Here is a 6,000-nt window from a genome sequence, read left to right as displayed (position 1 = left end):
GTATGGAATAAAATGTATTAATTTGATATAATCATTTTGTTTGTTGGTATATTTTGAGGAATTTATAATGTGGTTTACTTTTGTAAGGGTCTTATGAGTTATGAAGGTACACAAGTAACACCCGATTGTGTGGTATTATTAGGGATTTGTGCATTAACATTTTGTATATTGCCATAAAGAAATTGGAAAACAGGAAGCAATAATGAGTTGCTGTTAGACATTTAAAGACAAGACTTTTATTAAGAATCTTTCTCTTGATTTTAAAACACAATAGGTAATCAAAAATGATCATCTTAGGGGGCGTGGCTTAGCGGGCGATCATGGCGGACGTGGCTTGTTAGAGCTCCCGCCGGCCCGACGCTTATCCTGCCATTATCCTGGTCCCTGAACCCTACGGAGTGTGCCACGACCGAGGAGACCTGAGCGGACATCGCTGGGAGCCGTCCGGTGCCTGACACGAAGCGCGGAGTCCATCTGGCGCGAAGAGGCGAGTGGGTGAAGCGAGCGGCCTAGTGCCCGCCGGACAGGCCGGGGCCTCAATTTTGGCGTGCCCGGGCCGGACCCGGGGCGGACGGCGCTGCTTACCGACGGCGCTCTAGGGCTACCCACTACCGGCGGCCCATTGAGGAGTGCCATATCTCCCCCCACACTGCCAGCGGTGGGGGCCCGTGCCTCTGTGGGTGCCCTGGTGGAGCTGCGGCCTTCCTGCTTTGGCGGCGCCGGGGCCTCGAGTTTGGCGACCCCCGCGCCTTGTGCACCCCTTGATCCTGGGACCCTCCGCTGTTGGCGCCTGCAGTGCCTTACATCCTTTGGCGCATTCTGCTGCCGGCGGACACGGCGCTGCACCCTCCGCCCTCGTGGACTGAGTCGGGCGGGGGCGGCCAGTGCCCGTGACGAGCCGGGGGTGCCGGTGAGATCGGTGTGGCCCGGGCGCCGGCCCGCTGTGGGGACTGCCGAGCTGCACGGGAGCAAGTGCAGGCCATTCTGCCCCAGTGGACATAGGGGCTCGCTGGTCCCGCTGGCATAGATCGGAGGAGTCGGACACCTGGGGAGAGGCTTCCATGCGCTGAGATCTGGCGAGGCTGCACGACTTGAGTCCCTCCCTGTGACCGACGGCTCGGCGACGGCGAGATCCTGAGTGGACTGGTGTGCTTCGGCCGCCCCGGCTGGGACCTGAGTTGGGGACCCTCGAGCGGTGCGACCCCCCTACAGGTGCGTGCTACTGGTGGGTCGCCTCTGCCGCCGCCGCCATGACCAGGGGCACGGCCGCCACAAAGTCTGGGCCAATCGACAAATTTACCGGCCCCGGTGGAAGTGCTGGAGCGGCTGGTGGGGGTCAGAGTACTGGGCCAGACAACGCGGCACTGCTGACAGCCATCAATCAGTCCCGTGATATGTTAGATGCGAAGATTGGAGCGGTGGGAACCGATGTGATGCTTCTGCGCCAGGACCTCCGCAACGCAGTCGCTCGCATAACGGAGACGGAGACCAGGGTCACGACAGTTGAGGGGGATGTTGGCGTCCTTAAGAAGAAGATTGCCGACATGGAACAGACTCAACGAGGCCTGGCACTGCGGGTGGAAGATGCCGAAGGGCGGGCGCGACGGAACAACCTGCGCTTTGTTGGCTTTCCGGAGGACTGTGAGAAAGGGCCCATGGATGTCTTCCTGTCTCGGTGGCTGGAGAGCTGGCTGCCCCCGGACGCCCTGTCGAGCTGCTTTGTGGTGGAGCGCGCGCATCGCACCTTGACGCAGAAACCGCCAGTTGGGGAGCGACCTCGCCCGATCATTGCTAGGCTCCTTAACTTTCACGACAGGGATGTCATCCTCCGGGAAGCGCGGCTCAAGGACACGCTGCTTTATGACAACCACAAGATCATGATATTCCCTGATTACACCAAACTGGTCCACCAGCAGAGGCATTCCTTCCTGGAGGCGAAGGCCAAGTTGCGAGGTCTCAAGATCCAGTATTCGCTGCTATATCCGGCTCGCCTCAGGGTGGTCTTCAACTCAAAGACTCTCTTCTTCGATACACCAGAAGCCGTCTTCGCTTGGACTGATGAAACTGTCAGGATTCGCCCGCATGCCCAGCCGGGGTTGCACTCCGGGTCGCCACGTGGCTCCTCGACGGACCGGAGCGACCCGCCTGCCAAAGGGAAACGCCATCGCAAATCCCGCTCCCGACGGAGGTCCCTGTCCCGGGATCCCTTGCTGGGGGACACACAACCTGACACAGAATAGCCTGGCGAAGACTCAGGATTGTCGCAGGCCAGGGCTGCCTGCTGGCGGCCTCTCGTCGATGTCTCTACCCCGTGGCTGCTGAACTCTGGCCGATGGAGCGGCCGTTGACTGGTGCAGTATTGACTCCTTTCCTGGTGGGGGTGTGGACGCTTGCGGTCCAACACCCCTTGGTTCGTGGTGCCTTACTGCTGATGTTGCTGTTTCCCTGGAGTGGGTTCGGGGTGCACTTTATGGGCTGCCTCCTCCGGATGGGGTTGGGGGGTGGTTCTGGGAGTGTGCCTGGTTAGGGTTTTACAGGGAGTCTAGTTGGGATCCATTGGTATGACTGGCTTTAGACGCTGTGTTTTGGGTCTGAAGTACCGTATACCGCGACAGATGCTTCATTGTTTATTGAGGTATTGGGGTGGGGGTGGGGGGCTCTGGGGTGTTAGGTTGTTGGGGGACTGGGTTGGGACTAGTGGGGTGGCGGGGGTTGGGAATGTGTTCTGTGGGATGCACGTGTTTCGTATGTGGTCGGCGGCTGGTGGGCTGGGAGTTCGGGCTGGGTTGCGGGGATTGTGGACACGGACCCCTTGGGACAATGGCTGACGCCCCACGACTTGTGCCGTCTACTGCTCTCATGCGTGTACTGAGTTGGAATGTCCGGGGGCTCCTGGACAAGATCAAACGGGGGGCTGTGCTCCGCTGGGCAAAAAGGGACCTGGCTGACGTGCTCCTCCTCCAGGAAACGCACATGCTGGGTACGAAGGCTCTGAGCCTGCAGAGGTTTGGCTTCCACCAGGTGTTTCATGCGGGGTTTGCCAGGGGCTCGAGGGGGGTAGCCATCCTGGTTCATAAACGACTAGCATATACCCATGAGCGTCAGTGGCTTGATCCGCAGGGCCGGTTTGTGTTTGTGCAAGGGAAGATTGGTGTGGAGCCCGTAATCCTTGGTAGTGTGTATGCCCCTCCCCCGCTGCAGTGGGCCCTTGCGGAGCGACTGTTTACCCTGTGGGCCGAACTTCCCCGTTCTCTGGCGGTAATTGGTGGCGACTGGAACGACGTGTTGGATGTGGCTCTGGACAGGCAGAGGAGGCAGGGGGTCGCAGCTGCGGCCTCGCCTACGAAGCTGAGTGCAATGATTGATGGCCTTGGTTGGGTGGATGTGTGGCGACACCTTCATGCAGAGAGACGAGAATACACCTATGTGTCTGCTGTGCATGGCTCCCTTTCACGCTTGGACTGTATATTTGTACCGGGGACTTTCCTTGATAGAGTAAAGGGGGCGGCGATCCGACCTCGCGGGCTGTCCGACCACTCCCCAGTGGCGGTTCAAATTGACCTTTGCAAGGCGCGCCAACCTTTCAGGTGGCGGATGTCTACATGGCACCTGCAGCAACCGGGCTACTCTCGGCACTTGCGCGGCGCGATTGCCCACTACTGGCGGGACAATCTGACAGAGGACGTTGATGCTGTGACAGTGTGGGAAGCCATGAAACCCGCCATGAGGGCTGTCGACCTTGCCTGGTGCGCGTCTGCCCGCCGGACCCGACAGGAAAGTATCGCCACTGCGGCGGAGAGTGTGGAAAGGCGTGAGGCACGACACAGGGAGGCGGCCGATGATATGACGTTGCGGCTGCTGTTACAAGCACAACGGTCTTACTCCTCGGTCTTGTTGGACGAGGCCCGCCAAGCGTGGCTGGCTACGCGTAGTAGGGTGTACCAGTGGGGCGACAAGTCCTGCACCATGCTCCACCGGTTGTGTCAGCAGACTTTTCAGCCGATCACTTTACCGGGGCTGGTCGACGGCGCGGGGGTGGCAATAACAGACCCCTCGATCCTTGCTGCGAGCTTCGCGCGCTACTACGAACGTCAGTATGCCCCTCGTGAGAGCCTCTCCCCCGATGGCATTGCGGCTTACCTCGCGGCGGTTCGCCCGCAGGCGGTACCTGATGAGGTCCGCGATGCCCTGGATCTCCCCCTGACGGCGGAGGAGTTGGGTGACGCGCTGGGTCAACTCAATACGGGTAAAGCACCTGGGCCTAGTGGGTTCCCCAGTGAATTTTACCGGAAATTCCACCTGCAGCTTGGGCCGCATTACAGGCGGGCTCTGGAACTGGCTCGGGAGCGGGGTAGCCTTCCCCCGGACTGGCGCCACGCCGAGATTGTGGTGTTTCAAAAGCCGGGCAGACCCCCCGAGCGCCGCGAGTCCTACCGACCCATCTCCCTTATTAATTTTGAAGCCAAACTCCTGGCCAAGGCGCTTGCGAATCGCCTGCTTCCCCACATATCGGCCCTTGTCCACCCGGATCAGGCGGGATTCATGCCGCACCGGGCGACACGACACAACATTCGGCGGGCGCAGGCGGCGATTGACGCGATTGGGACGACTGGGGACCAGGCGGCGCTGTTGTTGGCTGACATAGATAGTGCCTTTGACTCGGTCAGCTGGGCCTACCTCCTTACCCTCCTGCCACTTCTGAACCTGGGTCCGGTTTTCGTCTCCTATGTGAAGTTACTCTATACCGATATCACCGCTTCTGTGCGCGTCTCTGGGGCAATTTCCGCGCGATTCCCCGTGGCCAGGGGCACTCGTCAGGGGTGCCCCCTCTCCCCGTACCTTTTTGCGCTGGCCATGGAACCCATGGCCGCCCGAGTGCGCCAGGACGCGCTTTACCGGGGCTTTGTGTGGGGGTCGGGCCACTCGGACCGCATTGCTCTATATGCGGACGACGTGCTCTTTTTCATGACCGATTTACACCGTACAGGTCCCCGTGTACTTGACATAATGCGGGAGTTCGGCCAGGCGTCGGGGCTCTTTCTTAACCCTCGCAAGTCTACCCTGTGGATTCTGGGGGGTGCCTCGGTGAGTTGCCAGTGGGCTGCGCCTCTTCAGGTGGCGGTCGACGGCATGAAGTACCTGGGCGTACACCTCTCGGCCTCGCCTGCTGTGGCATGGGACCGTAACATCCAGCCGGTGTGGGACAGGGTCCAGGTTGATGTTAAGACCTGGACGCGTATGCCCCTCAATATTTATGGCCGGTCGGCTATTTTCAAAATGGTGGCCCTGCCTCGGCTCCTCTACCAACTACAGAATCACCCGTATAAAATAGACCCGCAGTGGTTCCGTGGTGTCAACTCGGTGCTGGGCAGATTTCTGTGGGCCGGGGGTGCCTCTAGGGTGGCACTGCGTACCTGCTTCCTCTCTACCTACTGTGGCGGCTTGGCGTCCGCTGATCTGCTATCGTATTACCAGGCCTCCCATCTTCTAGTGCTCAATGAGTGGTGGTATGGGGATCGTAGCGATCCGGCCTATGCTCTGGAGCACTCCTTGATGGATGGTGCCACTCTCCACACTCTGCTGTACTCGGCCAGGCGGAGGAGGGCCTTGCCGAGGGTCACTCAGGTGGTCTTCGCGATCTGGCGGCAGGCTCTGCGCCGCATGGGGTGGTGGGGCAGGCTGACGGCCGAGACGCCACTGTGGCATAACGGTCTACTCCCAGAGCTGGCCTCCTTGTCCGGGTTCGGCGGCTGGGACGCGATCGGGATTTCGTCCCTCGGTAATGTCCTCAACGGAACCACGCTTAAGTCCTTTCAGGACCTTAGCTCCGAGTATAATTTGTCCAGGTCCCAATTCTTTCGCTATCTTCAGTTCCGGCATGCCCTTGGCCCCAGCCTAGTGGGGTTGGAACAGCTCCCCGACTTTAGTCCCATTGAGGCTAAATTGTTTATGGGCGACCTGGGCGACAAGAAAGTCTCTCAGATATACCGATCCCTGGTC

The sequence above is a fragment of the Lissotriton helveticus genome, chromosome 1_1 (assembly GCF_964261635.1).
Source record: "Lissotriton helveticus chromosome 1_1, aLisHel1.1, whole genome shotgun sequence".
Taxonomy (NCBI): Eukaryota; Metazoa; Chordata; class Amphibia; order Caudata; family Salamandridae; genus Lissotriton; species Lissotriton helveticus.
The sequence above is the reverse complement of the archived record's forward strand: the minus strand, read 5'-3'. Positions refer to the sequence as shown.